Here is a 20,117-nt window from a genome sequence, read left to right on the forward strand (position 1 = left end):
GGATCCTCATTATATAAGCTTTTTAAAAATTGTATAATGCGCTTTTGCTTCTTTTATATTACTTCTCTTACACTCGCTTGTTCCTGATATTTTAATATTGAATTTTGAATTTTTTAAATGCCCATATTTTTTGCTCTATAAGACGCACCAGACCACAAGACGCACCTAGTTTTTGGAGGAGGAAAACAAGAAAAAAAATATTCTGAATCTCAGAAGCCAGAACAGCAAGAGGGATCGCTGCACAGTGAAAGCAGCAATCCCTCTTGCTGTTCTGGCTTCTGGGATAGCTGCGCAGCCTGCATTCACTCCCTAAGACGCACACACATTTCCCTTTACTTTTTAGGAGGAAAAAAGTGAGTCTTATAGAGCAAAAAATACAGTACTGCTTTGTGTTGTATTTTAAATTGGAATCTTCAAAGCCGAAATATGGGGTAAAATACATTAATTAAATAAATTTAAGAACTTATAAATCAGTGAGAATTATTGGCTTAGCAGTGTGTGGAACACATGGCCACAGGTGAAACCGCTAAGGGGGGAAAGGGTAGGAAGGCTGAAATCCACAGGAGTTTTGTGATTGTGCAGGTAAGATTTTATTGGGAAATCATTTTCATTCAACATCCACCTGTTTGTGCCATTTAAACAAGTGCATTTTTATTGAATGGCTTCATTTTGATGTACTTAAACTGAAACAAATAACAAAAGACCTGGCTAGGCTTCTTCAAGTCTACTGGAGTTCTTTTTTTACTCTTTTTTACTTGAAGAATTTGCTGCAATCTCAGGCCGCACCCCAGACAGCTTTTGAAATATGCCTCCGTTTCAAAAGCAGTTTCCCACACCACATCTCTGTGGTGTTCAGTTTGTTTTAAAAATGTTACTGAAAGGTCTTAGAGTAGGGTTAACAGATGTCCCCGGTTCCCGGGGACAGTCCCCGGATTTGCAAATCTGTCCCCAGGAAACGTGGCAGCGGCAGCCTCAGCAGCCCAGAGCCAGCTTGTTAGCACAGTTTGCTCTGGCTGGCTTCAGGAGCTGCTCGCTGCCATGGCGCCTGCCATTTTTCCTGTGCCACGGCAGCGAGCAGCTCCCGAAGCCAGCCAGAGCCAACTGCACTACCAGGCTGGCCCCTCCTGGGCAACGGCCACCCGCCTGTGACTCCAGAGCCTACCCTGATCTGTCAAAACAACAGGGGAAGGGGGAAGGAGATCAGGGAAGGCTCAGGAGTCACAGGCGTGCGGCGTGCCATTGCCCAGTTTTTTAAAAAACTGCGCATTTATTTTTCACAGGGTGCAAAAAAAGGGCTTTACACCTTTATACAATACGCATGTGTGCTTGGGTCCAGGGTCTTTTGCCTCACCATCCCCACTACTGACTCTCTGTTGCTACCCAGCTTCCCAAAAAAAAAGTGTCCTTGGATTCATTGAAAAAAATCTGGTAACCATATCTTAGAGACACGTGTGTGTAACCGGTCCTGCCATTTGGCAGAAGGAGGCAATTGCCTCAGGTGGAAGGTGCTGAAAGACAGGGTGCTAAAGTTAAGCCTGCTGCTCTTGAGCGCAAGGGAGGATGCTGTTTTGTCACCAGTCTCAAAGAAAGATCCAGCAATGAATCCAGTTACTTTCAATACCTAGTGGAAGTCAATGTCTTGTTGTTGTTGTTTTAGTGTTTATAATATTAACTTGTAAGATATGGATTTTGTTGTTGTTGTTGTTGCTTTCTTTAGTTTTCAAATGTTGATTTTTGTGTGGTGTGTATTGTTATTTTTCGATATCTTTCGTGTTGTAGCAGTGGCGTAGCGTGGGGGGTGCAGGGGGGCCGGCCGCACCGGGCACAACATCTGGGGGTTAGGGTTAGGGGGCGCAAATCCATGGGTTAGGGGGCGCAAATCCACGGGTTAGGGGGTGCAAATTACTTGCCTTGCCCCGGGTGCTAACAACCCACGCTACGCCACTGTGTTGTAGTTGTGTGGAAAATACTAATAAAAATTATTCTTATTTTTTAAAAAAAGAAGAAGTTAAGCCTGCTGCTCTCGAGTGCAAGGGAGGTTGCTGTTTTGTCACCAGTCTCGAAGAAAGATCCAGCAATGAATCCAGTTACTTTCAATACGTGAAATGGAGGCGCCATCTTGTCCTCCATCTCTGGAGGCAAAATATTTTAGGCCAGCCTTAGACACGCAGAGCGAGAGAGATGCACACTCGAACTGGAGTTCAGCACACCTCAAAGGCACATCCACACAAAGAACTCATTAACATAAGTTCATTCAACAGAAAGCACCACCATAATTTACTCTCGTTTTCTGTGTTGTTTCACCGCCAAGTTAACTGGGGATAATATGTAGTCATTTGCTTGGCAGCCGGCCATGAGAACTGTTTCTTTGGTTACTGTATATATACTAACTTGGTTTCAGATCTCATGCCAGAGACTCTACATAGTGGATAGGTACAAACATCGTGTTCTCTGTTGAATGCTACCTCCGCAGGAACATGCCATAGATTTCAGAATTGTATCAGAAGTTACACATTTATGCTCCATCTATGTTCCAATGTTCATATACACAGCTCCTGGATAAGCCCTTTAGCCCTTTAATTTATGGATGGCTCATTCTTCATTGGCTCGCTTCCCTGACCTGTAGGGTTTCTCTGCTCTGGGGTGTAAAGAAAGTGGGCAGAGATATTTTTCTCACATACTCTCTCTCTCTCATTGTTGTTGTTGTTTAGTCGTTTAGTCGTGTCCGACTCTTCGTGACCCCATGGACCAGAGCACGCCAGGCACTCCTGTCTTCCACTGCCTCCCGTAGTTTGGTCAAACTCATGCTGGTAGCTTCGAGAACACCATCCAACCATCTCATCCTCTGTCGTCCCCTTCTCCTTGTGTCCTCCATCTTCCCCAACATCAGGGTCTTTTCCAGGGAGTCTTCTCTTCTCATGAGGTAGCCAAAGTACTGGAGCCTCAGCTTCAGGATCTGTCCTTCTAGGGAGCACTCAGGGCTGATTTCCTTCAGAATGGATCGGTTTGATCTTCTCACAGTCCATGGGTCTCTCACGAGTCTCCTCCAGCACCATAATTCAAAAGCATCAATTTTTTGGCGATCAGCCTTCTTTATGGTCCAGCTCTCACTTCCATACACCACTACTGGGAAAACCATTGCTTTAACTATACAGACCTTTGTTGGCAAGGTGATGTCTCTACTTTTTAAGATGCTGTCTCTCTCATACCAGTGCTATTTTTCTAGAAAAAGAGGTGCCAGAACTCACCATGAACACCTCCCTTGTTCTCTTATAATGGCAATGGTACCCACTTGAGAGGTGCTGGAACTGAGTTCCGGATGGGGGGAAAACGCCCTGCTCATGCAGTGTGGCTGAATGGGAAGAGATTGAGGACAGACAAAAGGAAGCATTTCTTCACACAGAACATAGTCCAAACTATGGAAGCACAAGAGTTGGTGGTGGCCACCAATGGCTTTAGTCAAATTCAGGAAGGATACAGCCAAGTTGGCTATATGCTATCTCCCTGTCACTAGGGAACAAGAGTAGGAGAATGCTTTTGTCTTCCTGTTCAGCTTGTAGGTTCCCCATAGGTTGTCCACTGTGGGTAACAAGATGCAACACTAGATAGGGCCTTTGGTTGGACCCAGCAGAACTCTTCATATGCTCTTGTCTTCTGATCTAGCCACTTTTCTTTAATACGAGTATTCAATATTGTGTGTTCCTGATGTTTCTGAACTACAACTCCCGATACTCCTGGCCATTGGCCCTGCTGGCTGGGGCTGATGGGAGTTGAAGTCCAACAACTTCTGCATTGGCATCCCTGTCCTGTAATAACATTGACTACCCTGTCCTATAATAAATCCATATTAATTAATAATTATTATTAATAATAAATAAATCTTATATTAAATAATATATTGTTATATTAAAATCTAAGTTATGTATTATAGTTCTCTATTGGGAAACGGAGGTATATATATATATATATATATATATATATATATAGCTAAAGTCTTATAGCTAATAGTCAACAGCGAAATCATCCCATATGGTTCGACATTAATTTGATCCTTATCCACCTTCAGTGTAAGAACTATTTCTGCCTCATTTGATGAATCTGGAATAACATTATGAGCAATCATATAATTTAAAAGATTAGATAGAACAGGCGCAATAACATTTTAAACTTTGTCATAGGACTTTTCAGTCTGAGACAAAGATACAGTGGTACCTCGGGTTACATACGCTTCAGGTTACATATGCTTCAGGTTACAGACTCCACTAACCCAGAAATATTACCTCGGGTTAAGAATTTTGCTTCAGGATGAGAACAGAAATCGTGCTCTGGCAGCATGGCAGCAGCGGGAGGCCCCATTAGCTAAAGTGGTGCTTTAGTACTTAACCCGAGGTACCACTGTACATAATTCAGACCTTTTTGCCTCTACAAAAGTGTTTTGCAAAGTCTGGTGTTAATACTCCAAAATAATATTTCCAACATTTTCTCCAATGACCTCAGTTTAAAAAAATAATTTTGTAGGCAACCAATTTTGTCAATTTATAAAGATGTCAGCCGAAACATGTTTTGTTGGAGGTGAAACAGAATTAAGGGAGATTTCATACATATCTTTTGGAGTTGTAAAAAAAATTAAAATGCATTCTGGACAGATGTACTGGACATTATAGAAACAAGTACAGGTTATGATCTCCCAAGAAACCCTAAAACAATTCTCATTTTGATATTTCACCCCAATGTTATTAACACTGATTTACAGCTGGTTACTATACTGTAAACAACATTTCAAGCCTTCTCTTCTTTCTTCTTTGGCGATCACTTGTAGCCAAGTAAGATTGTCTTCCATAAACATGGTTTTAACAGTGAGTCCGTAAATGACTGTGGAGGTCAATTCTAGATCCACACATCCTTCCACAGTGGGGACATAGGTTTCCAGGCAGGAGTTGATCATGGTGAGGGTTTGCCAAGCGTGCCTTCCTCTCAGCTCATTTCTCTCTATTGTCCTGAATTTGAGCATCTTCAAAGTCCATGACACCTTTGGTAAAGGCTGTTCTTCAATTGGAGCACTCAGAGGGCAGTGTTTCCCAGTTGTTCGTGTTTACACTACATTTTTTTAAGATTTAGAGAGTCTTTAAACCTCTTTTGTTGACCACCAGCATTATGCTTTCCATTTTTAGGTTTGGAATAGAGTTGTTGCTTTGGAAGACGATAATCAGGCATCCGAACAACATGACCATTCCAATGAAGTTGACGTTGAAGAATCATTGCATGAGATGACACGTAGTAATGTTTTCATATTTGACAGCATTTAATAGTTGAAAGGTCTGTATAGATCCTGAAGCTGAGGCTCCAATACTTTGGCCACCTCATAAGAAGAGAAGACTCCCTGGAAAAGACCCTGATGTTGGGAAAGATGGAGGGCACAAGGAGAAGGGCACGACAGAGGACGAGATGGTTGGACAGTGTTCTCGAAGCTACCAACATGAGTTTGACCAAACTGCGGGAGGCAGTGGAAGACAGGAGCGCCTGGCGTGCTCTGGTCCATGGGGTCATGAAGAGTCGGAAACGACTAAATGACTAAACAACAACAATACAGTGGTACCTCGGGTTACATACGCTTCAGGTTACACTCCGCTAACCCAGAAATATTACCTCGGGTTAAGAATTTTGCTTCAGGATGAGAACAGAAATCGTGAACCAGCGGCGCGGCGGCAGTGGGAGGCCCCATTAGCTAAAGTAGTGCTTCAGGTTAAGAACAGTTTCACGTTGAGAACAGACCTCCGGAACGAATTAAGTACTTAACCTGAGGTACCACTGTAGTTGAAAGCTTACATAAGATCTCATGTTTGATGCCTGCTGGAGCAAGAGATACAAACGAGCCTGGAGAATTCAGATTTTTAGAATTCTGAGGCAAAATTTCACCAGAGTCATCAAAACTTTGAATATTTGCAAATACTGATTTCAGGTCCAATTCCAAGCAGAAAAGCTCAGAGGAGAGATTTGTTTTATCCTGGTCCAAGTTGCATTACGTATTATAAGGGGAACAGTAACTCATCCTTGAGAGCAAAGCAATGATGTAGCAAAGAGGACTTTGCCTGCAATTGAAGTCGCCCTCCCAGATATTACTTCATGCACAAATTGGCAGAGAGCTTCAAAGGGCAATTCTGTCCCTAGTGATCCCCTCAATTCTTCTTAATGATCCAGTAAGGGGAATACATGTGTGAGACAATGAATGTAAACAATGAATCTAGAAGAGGGTTGCGATGCAGGTAATAATTAAGCGGGATAAAATGCCCATTATCATGGAGGCCTAATGACTAGTGGCGATCGCTATCTATCCAGGAACTGGTTGTTCTCCCCTCCAATTAGCTTGCTCGAGAGATTCTCTTGCTTTCTTCAGCTTTTACAAATAACAGAGTAGAAAATCTCCTCTCTAAGGGGTGGCATCCGAGAGAACAGCAAAGGTTTCTTTCCTGTCTTTACCCTGCATCTGCCAGTGGGGTGTTTTAATTACACGCCAGAGTTCAAACAGACCAGGGTGGGCACATCCATTTCCGGAGCCGTCGCAGGAGGAACACTTTCATTGTTGTTGTTTAGTCGTTTAGTCGTGTCCGACTCTTCGTGACCCCCTGGACCAGAGCACGCCAGGCACCTCTGTCCTCCACTACTCCCCGCAGTTTGGTCAAACTCATGCTGGTAACCTCGAAAACACTATCCAACCATCTCGTCCTCTGTCGCCCCCTTCTCCTTGTGCCCTCCATCTTTCCCAGCATCAGTGTCTTCTCCAGGGAGTCTTCTCTTCTCATGAGGTGGCCAAAGTACTGGAGCCTCAGCTTCACGATCTGTCCTTCCAGTGAGCACTCAGGGCTGATTTCCTTAAGAATGGATGCGTTTGATCTTCTTGCAGTCCATGGGACTCTCAAGAGTAATTCAAAAGCATCAATTCTTCGGTGATCAGCCTTCTTTATGGTCCAGCTCTCACTTCCATACATCACTACTGGGAAAACCATGGCTTTAAGTATACGGACCTTTGTTGGCAAGGTGATGTCTCTACTTCTCAAGATGCTGTCTAGGCCTTTCATTGCCCTTCTCCCAAGAAGCAGGCGTCTTTTAATTTCATAGCTCCTCCCAATATTGCAGAGATAGGGACTCCAGAGAGGCGCTTATTGGAAAATCAATCAAGCAACACCAGCTCTGTGTATGCCTTCAAGCACTTGCAGGCTTGTTTATCACAATTTTATCCCAGCTTTCTTCCAAGAAGCTCAAAGTGGTTTGCCTTGGGGCTGTTCCATTTTATTCTGAAAACAGCTCCTGAAGAGAGAAGCTGGAAACTTGGGAGGGGGTGGGCTGGGGGACTTCCCAGAGCCGCCAGGGGGCTAACTCACCATGGGGATAACTATGGAATTCATGACCACAAGATCTGGTGATGAGGCCACTAATATAGATAATTTTTAAAGGGGATTAGAAAATGGAATATATTTGTTTATTTATTTGATTTCTTACTTGCCTTTCACCCCAAGGCACTGGGGTGCATGTTACAACAGTCTAATATATACTTAGAAAAAGCAGCTTTTGGTGGAATTTCAGTTCTCACGGGTCAAATTCAGATATGCCAAACTCTCTGCGCCCATCAAATGGTGAAATTTGGCTTTCGTGATTGGTTTTGCTGCTTTTCTTTTCCTAAATTATTTGCTCTCTATTTATTTGGAAAATGCAACTGCTCCCATGATTTGTAACTTTGAATCCAGTCAAAGTTGGATTCAACGTTGAATTTGTTGGAAGGCTTAGTCATTTCAACGGGACGCCATTAGGCAGCTGCTAAACTTTATGAGAAACGAAAGCGCTAAATGTTCGCCAGAACGTAAACCCTTTTTAGATACTTTTTAATCATATCATTCATTTTCTGTTAGATTTTGAATTTCTACAGCTGATATAGAAATAGAAAGCAAATGAGGAAAAATGACTGGATATTCATTTAAGCCTACCAAGAATAAAGTTGTCACTCTCCATCCATGGAAGTTTTGAAGCAGAGTTTGGGTGGTCACCTGTCAAGTGTGGGAATGTTCAGGGAGGCAGGAGAGGATATATTGTTTAGCAGTGGTGTCCAAACTTTTCTCAAAGAGGGCCAGATTTGATGAAGTGAAGGGCCATGAGGGCCGACCAGAGGGCTGACCAAAGTTGTTGACCTTTTTTTAGGATTGAAGTTTAATAAACTGCCACAGGGGCCTGATTAATCTGACTACTGACTAGCGGTCCCCCAAAACAGACTTTGGACAGTCCTGGTTTAATGATACCCTTCCTAACTTGCGTTAGCAAGTTCTATGTCTTAGCAGAGTTTAATCATTCCCCTTTAAACACACAGTGGTTTGCTTGTTGCAGGTTCGTCTGAAGCTCTCTCTATGAGATTCCTGATAGAATCCCTTCTTGTTCCTCCTAAAAAGAATAGACATGACAATCTTGTGAAAGTGAACATAAAAGTAATTTACTCACATTCATTCAGTTCACAGTTAGATCCCTGAAGGCAGACTTAGGTTTACAAAAGTACATATACATGTGGAACTATCCCATAAGGGAGTTAGTTCCAAGTGACTGCAGAAAAACAAAATGGAGACGAGAGGAGCAAAAGAAGATGGTGTGCTCCTCTTCCCCAGAAGTTTGTCCCAGCTCAGGAGGAAACAGGAAGTTCTCTCTTGGCTGGTACAAAGCATCTCCTAGCATGTCCCTTCTACGAATGTTGCACTTGACTGCTATGTTTTTCACATCCCACATCAAGTATGATATTGTTGGCATTCCTGCATTGCAGGGGATTGGACTAGAAAACCCTTAGGAAACCTTCCAACTTTACTGCAATTCTGTTATTCTAAGAAATTGTGAAGGCATGAAAAGGAAGCAAGTTGAGGCTCAGTTCTTAGGTACTGCAAAAAAGGGGGGAAAAGATACTTCTAGCTTCTCAAGAAATGCAGAAACTACCTTTAAGCTAGTGATGCAACTTAGAAAATAAAACAGCATTAATTTTGGGGGGAGGGGGTGAATACAAAATACATTTTGTTGTTGTTGTTGTTTAGTCGTTTAGTCGTGTCCGACTCTTCCTGACCCCATGGACCAGAGCACGCCAGGCACTTCTGTCTTCCACTGCCTCCCGCAGTTTGGTCAAACTCATGCTGGTAGCTTCGAGAACACTGTCCAACCATCTCATCCTCTGTCGTCCCCTTCTCCTTGCGCCCTCCATCTTTCCCAACATCAGGGTCTTTTCCAGGGAGTCTTCTCTTCTCATGAGGCGGCCAAAATATTGGAGTCTCAGCTTCAGGATCTGTCCTTCCAGTGAGCACCCAGGGCTGATTTTCTTCAGAATGGATAGGTCTGATTTTCTTGCAGTCCATGGGACTCTCCAGAGTCTCCTCCAGCACCATAATTCAGAAACATCAATTCTTTGGCGATCAGCCTTCTTTATGGTCCAGCTCTCACTTCCATACATCACTACTGGGAAAACCATAGCTTTAACTATACGGACCTTTGGCGGCAAGGTGATGTCTCTGCTTTTTAAGATGCTGCCTAGGTTTGTCTACCCTAAAACCACCTCTGCTGCAGCACAAGACCCACCATCGTCCAGCCTCCCCCTCTGGTTAGTTTGCAGCCATAGGCAAACTCGGTTCTCCAGATGTTTTTGGAACTACAACTCCCATGATCCCTAGCTAACAGGACCAGTGGTCAGGGATGATGGGAATTGTAGTCCCAAAACAGCTGGAGGGCCGAGTTTGCCTCTGCCTGGTTTAAAGGATCCATCCATCCATCCATCGGAAGCGAAAGGCTGAGAGGATAAAGTTCATCTGGGGTCACCCATTGCAAACGACGAATCCATACATCAGATGGAAACTGAGCAAACAAGATTAAACTAAATTAGCATCCCAAGACGTCACGGAAACTGGTTCGCGGTTGTTACCTCTTTGTAGCAGAGGACGTGCCAACAACGAGAGAATCGGAAGCCATGAGTCGTGCTGATGTTAGTTTGCAAGTGAACACAATGAAGTCCCATTCTAAGCAGGGAGATTTAAGCCAGAGACGCAATATAACATAAGCAGTGTGAATGCTACTCGTTTACTAATGCGCTCTGCGCAGTTCTTTCCAAAAACGCACTGAATTATCCGTAGGAACAAAACATATTAGGGCCCTTGTGAGTGTCTCTCAGTTTGTGGTAGAACTAATTCATTAATGTGGCTCCACCAGGAATGTGGGTGACGTTTGTCCTAATTGGACATGACTGTTTAAGAATGTCTTCGGCCTCCGTCCAGATTACACTGTCACTTATGCTGTATAATAAGCTTACTACTACTGGCCCATGAATCAGTTTTTAAACAATCTGCGATAATGAACTTGGACATGCCATTGTTATTGACAAAAAATGCACAGTCCTGCTATTGTCAAAGGCTCAATTATGAGTTTATTCTGATAAAACAGATTGGAGGGGGGTCTATGGGCGGGGAGGGTGTTTTGCGGACAGTAGTGACAGACTCAAAGAATGTTTCATCTTTCTTTCTTTTTTTACGGGGGGGGGGGAACCCACGACAAACCAAAAGGTCAGTTACAGTGAGCTTTAACTTGAAACGTCCGGGGTAGCTAAGGTCTAAGGGCAAGCATCTGGCATCATTAGGAAATACAAACTTTGACTTGCCCCCATTGGAAACCTTTATTATATGACTTTAATAGATCTGACAAACTTTGTCCGGTGGGAGAAGGGATATAGCAGCAGGAGAGGAGGGTCATGACTGCCATATCTTTAGCACGGTGCTGTCTGCTAACAGGGCCTGCTTAAGCCTGTTTCACTTCCTGCTGCTTGAACCAGCATCAATATTGCAGAACGAGTCAAAAGTTGTTCAATGGATGCTCCTTACCTGAAAAACTTTATCTGTTTCCAAAGCATAGCTGTCAGCTTACAGATTTGAAAATAAGGGGCCAGCAGCCTCAAAAATAAGGGATCAGCAGCCAAAATAAGGGATCAACAATTACTTTGATAAAATACATATTTTGTTGAATGCAAATGGCTTTAGATACCTATTGGGTCCATAAATTACCATATAGCATATATTCAACACAAAAAACCAGCGGCAATTTGTTGTTGACAAAGGACAGCTGGACATAGAAAGGGCCCCATTACCTTCAGTAGCTTATTTAAGGGACATCATCAATAAGGGACAGCAGCGGGACATGGCGCTGGGATAAGGGACTGTCCCGCCAAATAAGGGACGCTTGACAGCTATGCTCCAAAGGAGAGGAAAAAAGGACACACACAAATCCAAATAAGGAAAGCCCAGCTGTTCTTTAATGATCAAAGCATTATGTATACAGCGGTTGCTGTTGTTGTTTAGTCGTTTAGTCGTGTCCGACTCTTCATGACCCCGTGGACCAGAGCACGCCAGGCACTCCTGTCTTCCACTGCCTCCCGCAGTTTGGTCAAATTCATGCTGGTAGCTTCGAGAACACTGTCCAACCATCTGGTCCTCTGTCGTCCCCTTCTCCTTGTGCCCTCCATCTTTCCCAACATCAGGGTCTTTTCCAGGGAGTCTTCTCTTCTCATGAGGTGGCCAAAGTATTGGAGCCTCAGCTTCAGGATCTGTCCTTCCAGTGAGCGTATACAGCGGTACCTTGGGTTAAGAACTTAATTCATTCCGGAGGTCTGTTCTTAACCTGAAACTGTTCTTAACCTGAAGCACCACTTTAGCTAATGGGGCTTCCTGCTGCTGCCGTGCCGCTGGAGCACAATTTTTGTTCTCATCCTGAAGCAAAGTTCTTAACCCAAGGTGCTATTTCTGAGTTAGCAGAGTCTGTAACCTGAAGCGTCTGCAACCTGAGGTACCACTGTAACGTATTTTAGCTGACCCGTTTTTTATTTTTTGCAAAAGCAGACACCTGATTTTCATTTTATAATTTCAGTTTGCCATGTTCCCCTATTTGTTTTCAACTTTCTTGGGCTCATGAAATTAACCACAATTACCTTGAATTTCTGCTACTCAAGAAAGAAGGGCATTTTCGCTGGCCAGGTTTAATTCAAATCCATCCAACCTCCTTTGGGGAAGGTTCTCAGGCAGGGTGGAAGGAGGAAGAACTTGCCCATGCGAAGACCACCTGGTGGAAACCCTTACACATATGGTTCTCAATTGTAAACTATATGCTGGTCTCCGCCAGCAATTTCTAGATCAACTCTGCATCCCCAAATGGAAACCAGAGTCGGAGGTCATACATTTTCTATTACTGGGGAATGATCAGGAGTTCACCAAAGTTAGCGGCTAAATATCTCCATTTGGTTTTTTGTCGTCGAAATAGACTGCAGACGTCTGATCTCCCTGGAGACCAAGAGCTGTGACGATAGAATGCTCTGCCTCTTTTCTTTTAGCAAATGTTTTGTGCCACTGGGGAAGTGGTAATTCTGTATTGATTTGTTTTTGATGTATGTATGTGATGCCAATAAAAGGTTTGATGATGATGAATTTCAGTTTGCATGTTCTTCTTTGACTGTTGAAAATGCTTTTGTGTGTGAGTTTGTGTATGCGTGCAAAAATACACAGTAGGTGTCTCATGAACTCTTTCCACTGCATGTTATCTATCAAGCATTGTCAGAGAAATGTTTGAGAAACCACACTTTGAATAATATGCACAAGAACATAAAAAGCATACTTTGTGCTTGGATATATTCTCTGACTGCTCAGGTATTTGCAAAATGCCTTTATCTGAAGCATTTGTTATTTATTTCGTTAATATTTGACATAGAATGGGATTTCGTATCTGGTAGTACAGTGGTACCTCGGGTTAAGTACTTAATTTGTTCCAGAGGTCCGTTCTTAACCTGAAACTGTTCTTAACCTGAAGCACCACTTTAGCTAATGGGGCCTCCTGCTGCTACTGCGCTGCTGGAACAAGATTTCTGTTCTCATCCTGAAGCAAAGTTCTTAACCCGAGGTACTATTTCTGGGTTAGCGGAGTCTGCAACCTGAAGCGTCTGTAACCTGAAGTGTCTGTAACCCGAGGTACCACTGTACTTGATGGTTGGCATGCATCACATATCTGCATTTGATAGCTGACCTGAAGAAATGGTGTATAATATGTTACAGTATTCCATAGATGATATGCAGCGATATGCAACGTATGGTCACTCACAGCTCACGATATTGCCGATTTCATGCCTGCCAAAACAATCAAGGGATGCCTTAAAGTCTGTGGTACACAAATGCTGCATTTCGAGGTGCAATTCTGCATTCAGAGCAAACATTTGAATTTTGAGTTGAGAATCTGACATTCAAAATTTGAGTGGTGGCACCGTAAAATTCACCTTGACATCACCTTGCCAACAAAGGTCCGTATAGTTAAAGCTATGGTTTTCCCAGTAGTGATGTATGGAAGTGAGAGCTGGACCATAAAGAAGGCTGATCGCCAAAGAATTGATGCTTTTGAATTCTGGTGCTGGAGGAGACTCTTGAGAGTCCCATGGACTGCAAGAAGATCAAACCTCTCCATTCTGAAGGAAATCAGCCCTGAGTGCTCACAGGAAGGACAGATCCTGAAGCTGAGGCTCCAGTACTTTGGCCACCTCATGAGAAGAGAAGACTCCCTGGAAAAGACCCTGATGTTGGGGAAGATGGAGGGCACAAGGAGAAGGGGACGACGGAGGACGAGGTGGTTGGACAGTGTTCTCGAAGCTTTGACCAAACTGTGGGAGGCAGTGGAAGACAGGAGTGCCTGGCGTGCTCTGGTTCATGGGGTCACGAAGAGTTGGACACGACTAAACGACAAAACAACAACAACAACCGGAAAATTCAACTTGTTTGTTGTTGAAAATTCAGCCGAATTTCTTATGCTCCACATCAATCACTGACATCTTTTAATGGGTCACCTTTGGTGGTCCCCCATGTCCCTGAGGTTCAGTGGGCCTTTACTAGGGACCAAGCATTTATTGTCACAGGCCCTGCCCTATGGAACTCCTTGCTGCAGGAGTCATCCCCTGACTTCTTTTGAAAAACTATATTGTTCAGACAGGCCTTTGAAATGTGATTTTTTTAAAAACTGGTCAGTCGTTACGAACATTTTTATTGACAATCTTTATTAATGTTATTGTACTAAGTTTTTTATGTGATACAGCTGTCTTGTATTTTTTAAAATGAAAGTGCAGTTTATAAATATTTAAATACATACAAACATAAACATATGTGAATACAGTGGTACCTTGGGTTACATACACTTCAGGTTACAGACTCCGCTAACCCAGAAATACTACCTTGGGTTAAGACCTTTGCTTCAGGATGAGAACAGAAATTGTGCGGCGGCAGCGGGAGGCCCCATTAGCTAAAGTGGTGCTTCAGGTTAAGAACAGTTTCAGGTTAAGAACAGACCTCCAGAACGAATTAAGTACTTAACCCGAGGTACCACTATATTAATTTCAGTGCTGCTATAGAGGATAGGCTTCATCTATGGTTAGTAGAGAGACTCAAAGATACACAACATGATGGCCATTTGAATAAATATTTTATGCTGGTCTACAACCGTAATAAAGTGTTGTTGTTGAATAAATATTGTCAGGGATATAAATAATATTACAATTGTAATATTATTTACACCCCAGACATTTCTATCAATTGAATGGGAACAAGGTCTCAAATCCACATTGACCAAGAAGGTCTCACCTTTCCATTCTATTAGTCTCTCTATACACACCTGTGTATGTTTCATTGCCTTGTCCGACCGCATTGAAAAAATGTGGGATGATGCTCTGCGTGCAGTTCAAGAGCCAGCTTTTTGAAAACCACAGCTTTCCGTTTGTAAAGGATCAGGTTTCCAGCTTCTGCAAAAATACACTTGGATATACGTGAGCAATTACTCCTGAAACCTAAGAAGCTAGAAGCGGAATAAGATTCCTAGGGTTTGGGGCAGTGTCTCCAACCCCTCTCTCCAAAAAGCCACACAAAAGGCCTTCTTCTGGGCTGCCACCCCCTGAATCTTTGAGGGTGGGAACTATTCTGCCAACCTTAAATCCCCAAAACGGTCTGTAGGGGATATGCTTGGGATGGTAGTACAATCTCTTTGATAAGACCACAGATTTGGACGTGCCCCAAGGTAAAAGACTTCTGGGAAAGGATTTATAATGAATTGAAAAAGGTGTTGGAAAACACATTTATGAAAAAACCAGAAACCTTTTTACTTGGTATAGTTGGGGGTGAAATCCGCCAAAAAGGATGTTACTTTTTTTCTGTATGCTGCAAGAATATTGTTAGCGAAGAATTGGAAGAAACAAGATTTACCAACTATCAAAGAATGGCAGATGAAGATGATGGACTAGATGGAACTTGCCGAACTGACCGGGAGACTCCGAGACCAGAGAGAAGAGACAGTGGAAGAAGACTGGAAGAAGTTTAAGGAATATTTGAAAAAATATGTTCATATTTAAACCTTAGAATAGCTTTGGAAGTGGATATAGGCTGTAGGGTTAGAAGTAGAAGATAGGGTATTTTAAAATAGTATTATTTGTAAGTGATAAAATGTGAAGTTATTTTAAGGGTGATTTTTTAAAAAAAGATGGTTAGAAATTATGATATATGTAAACTGCTAAAGATGAAGTAAAATGAAAATCAGATAGGTGGGACTTGGGGAAGCCCATTTAACAATGTTTAGAAAAATAAGGATATGACAAGAATTTGTTCGTATTGTTTGTCTTTTCTGTTTGTGTTTTTTATTTGTGTTATAAAATAAATAAATAAATAAATAAAAAATTTTGGGGCGAGATAAGACCACAGATGGAGCCACGTTACTCTTTTCCCTTACAAGTGAAAATGTCTTTGCGTGTTGAGGTCCCCAGGGCCCCCCCCCCAAATCACACCAATATTTTTGTTTAAGGTTTGTGGCATAATTTTGGCCACAGCTTTATTAAAAATACAAACATGTGAGTGGTTGCTTAGGCATTGGTTGCGACTAGCTGCCCCCACCATGGGGGACAGACTGACATTCCGCACGCCTGTGAAAGTCAGAAAAGGGGAATACACTTGGGGGGGTAGCGACGGAGCAGCGAACCTGCCCTCAGCCCACCCCAAATGCAGCCAGGAGCTCTTGCAATGGCCCGAGCCCCCTTGACAGGGTGGACAAGCAATAGTTAGCCCCCGATTCCTTTAACGGAATCCCTTGCAGCAGCAGCATTAGAGGGGCAGGCACAGCCAATCCATGCCCTTCCACCAACCAAACCATAAACCAGTGCCTAACCGCAACCTTACAAGTTGTGACGATTTGCTACGCAGTAGGCAAAAACCAAATTCCCCCAGCCAATCAGCCAGATGGACAAAATTCCTACTGGGCCCCTGCCCCAAGAACAGATGACCCCATGACAGGCATAGCAAGGTCAAAGCGAACAACCCTAATTCTAGGGAGTTGGGGACGGGCAATCCGCTGCATGAGCGAAAAGAGGAAGCCCTAGCCTCGTGCAAGGAGTTTTAGCATTTCTGGCTGTCAGTCAACAAATGGCAACATTAACTTCTTCCCAACAACAAGGGAAGCCCCAATCGCATCGGTGGCCAACGGTCAATTAGCCCACCCCACAACTTTGGAGTGTCCTGGCGGCCCCCACTGCAACACGCGCTCTCCATGAAGGAGGACACGCTTTAGCAAACTTTGGGTTACTGCACCTTGATTTTGACCAGTCAGGGGATGCTGAGGTCCAGATGAAGCTGCTTAGAGAATCGACATCCAGGCAGCCAGCTAGCCGTTCCTGGTCTAGACTAGGTTCGCCTTGGAATAATGGCAAAACTTATCTCTATTGTTTGGCCACCCCACGCAACACGAAAACGAGTATGATCCAGGCATGTTGGGGCCTCCGCAGCAGCTACAAGCCCTGATTACAGAGCGTGCGGTTAGCACAGTCTGCAACATCAAACGGCTTGTTTACAATAGATATAATCCCTAATGATATAACAGGTGTATAACAGTCAATACCAGCATTGTAGTGATCAAGTAACTTTGTAGCACATTCACATTGATCCAGTATTAATCCAGCCACCTGAGGCTTCTCAGGCTATGATTTATGCGGCTCACTGGGAGGTTGAGACTCCTTTTGGCTTAAGACCAAACTGTAGGCAAAGATCAGTGTATAATTTATCTCTGCAGTAAGAGCTTTTTAAAATCCAGGCTCAGATTGTCAGTGGTACTTTTCAAAAGGGAGACCTGTTGCAGCACGTAGAGAGGGGGGTTTAATTCATCATTTCAGCTGCTGTAAGTCTCCTCATTTTAGGTGCTTAAGAAATGATGAATTACACTTACGATGTGTGTGTGTGTGTGTGTGTGTGTGTGTGTGTGTGTGTGTTTGGGGTGGGATGGGCAGTTATTTATTAATATATCGCAGTCCTCAGTCTAAAGTCAACCAGGTTTGTCACTACCATTGTCTGAAGTATTCCCCGTGACCGAGTACAGTGGTACCTCGGGTTAAAAACTTAATTCGTTCTGGAGCTCCGTTCTTAACCTGAAACTGTTCTTAACCTGAAGCACCACTTTAGCTAATGGGGCCTCCTGCTGCTGCTGCTGTGCCGCCGCTGAACGATTTCTATTCTCATCCTGAAGCAAAGTTCTTAACCTGAAGCACTATTTCTGGGTTCGCGGAGTCTGTAACCTGAAGCGTATGTAACCTGAAGCGTCTGTAACCTGAGGTACCACTGTATTTCTGGAAGCCAGGTCAGTTGACAAGATCGTGTGGCAACACTTTTTCTGGACTGTACCATTTCGTGTGATGCGTGTCGGAATGCTCTTCTGTGATAAATCGTGTCCTTCCTAAAAGAGGGGACGTGTTGCGGTGAGACCTGGAGACAGACCTCCTGTGTTGTGGGTGGGTAAGATTGGACAGCCACAACACCCGATTGGTCGGTCCCTCGATGTTGGGTTCAATCTGGCCAAGGTGGCGCAGTCCAAACAGATCGAGGGACCTATACATACCTATGCACATGACCCAGAGCTTCCTCTTTTGGCGCGTGCATTCGGAACACCTGCCCACCTCTTCCTGTATTTAGGGCATTTTGCGATTGACCTTGCTATGCCGTCGTGTGTCGTCTGTCATTGGGACAGGGGCACGGCAGGAATTTCCCCCACTTGGCTGATTGGCTGTTGCCATTTGTGTTTCACCTGCCGCGTAGCAAATCGTCACAACTTGTAAGGTTGCAGATAGGCTCTGGTTCAGGTGATAGGGATGGAGAACGCTCTCGCCATCCCTATGTGAAGGGTATTCCGTTAAAGGAATCCAGGGACTCGATGGTTTGGTCAACCCCTGAGAGGGGGTTGTGCCCATGCCTGAGTCCAGGGGTACATTTGGGTGGTGAACATAGTCTGTTCCCGGCTTTTCGCCTACCCAGGTGTTCACCCTTGGCTGACCTATGCTGGTGCCTTGGGTCAGCGCTGCCTGCAAGGATGCAGGGAGCTAGTTGAACCAGAGCCTATGCAACCACTCACCTTCTGTACATAGCTGTCAACGTCTCCCTTTTTTTAAAAGGGAAATTCCCTTATTCCGAATAGGATTCCTCGCAAGAAAAGGGAAAAGTTGACAGCTATGCTTCTGTAACCAATAAAGTTGTGGCCTAAATTCTGCCAAAAACCAAAACTAAAATTTGAGTCAAGTGTGTCTTTATTTCGGGGGGAGGTCTCTGGGTCTGAACACGCAAAACGAATACATCTCCTTGCATATAGAAAGCAAGCAGATCCAGCAGAAAGCCAGGCTGAATCCGTTTGTTTGACATGATGGCTTTAAAGCTGCAGGTTGCTTTCATATGGTAACATTCAAACAGGCAATCTCACAGCTGCAGCCTGATGCACTGCCATCATCCAGCAAAAGCTCTAACACTTGATTTTATTATTTGTATAAATGAGCACCATCTCATTTGCACGAAGATCTCTTTGCTGCCCCTTTCCACCAGTAGAGGGTTTTCCAAACTTGGGCCTCCAACTTTTTTTGGGACTACAATTCCTCTCATCCCTGACCACTGGTCCTGCAAGCTAGGGGTGATGGGAGTTGTAGTCCAAAAACAGCTAGAGGCTCAAGTTTGGGAAACCCTGCACCAGTATCTCCCAGGTTTCAGCTTTTGAGAGAAGTGCACAGCTGTACAAGCAGTTCCATATAAAACATGTTGTTGTTGCTTAGTCGTTTAGTTGTGTCCGACTCTTCATGACCCCATGGACCAGAGTACGCCAGGCACTCCTGTCTTCCACTGCCTCCCGCAGTTTGGTCAAACTCATGCTGGTAGCTTCGAGAACACTGTCCGACCAGCTTGTCCTCTGTTGTCCCCTTCTCCTTGTGCCCTCCATCTTTCCCAACATCAGGGTCTTTTCCAGGGAGTCTTCTCTTCTCATGAGGTGGCCAAAGTATTGGAGCCTCAGCTTCAGGATCTGTCCTTCCAGTGAGCCTTCAGGGCTGATTTCCTTCAGAATGGATAGGTTTGATCTTCTTGCAGTCCATGGGACTCTCAAGAGTCTCCTCCAGCACCATAATTCAAAAGCATCAATTCTTCGGCGATTAGCCTTCTTTATGGTCCAGCTCTCACTTCCATACATCACTACTGGATATAAAACATAGTCCTTTATTAAAACGTATGGAACTTAAAACTACTTTCCAGTTGACAAGAACTGGATTGTGCGAATTGTGTGAAAATTGTGTGGTTTATCACGTTGGGCTATGTAAACACAACATTTTAGTTTAGAATCAATGGAGACTTAGTGCTTGCTTTTTTCTATCTAGTCCACACACAACTTAGTTTGACTGCGTATCATTTTGCCCTTAAAAAGCACGTCTGAAGAAACTGGTTTCATTCCAAGGATAAAAGCTCATTGCAATTTAATAGTGCATTGCCCCGAGGTGAGTCCATTTGAAAATCTCACGTGATCTCATGGAACGCACAAGATCTTGCAAGATTTTGGCAAGATCTCACCGGAAGCAGGTGCCACTGCTGCCACCATTTCAGTTCTCAGAGCTTCCCGTGAAGAGAAATTGATTTTTAAACCACTCTGCAAGGGGAACAGTGATTTCCTAACAACTCTCAGCACGCTTAACAAATAACGTCTCCCAGAATTCCTTGGGGGAAGCCATGATTACTGTTGAAAATAGTATCATAGTGCTTTAA

The sequence above is a fragment of the Podarcis muralis genome, chromosome 13 (genome assembly GCF_964188315.1).
Source record: "Podarcis muralis chromosome 13, rPodMur119.hap1.1, whole genome shotgun sequence".
Classification (NCBI taxonomy): domain Eukaryota; kingdom Metazoa; phylum Chordata; class Lepidosauria; order Squamata; family Lacertidae; genus Podarcis; species Podarcis muralis.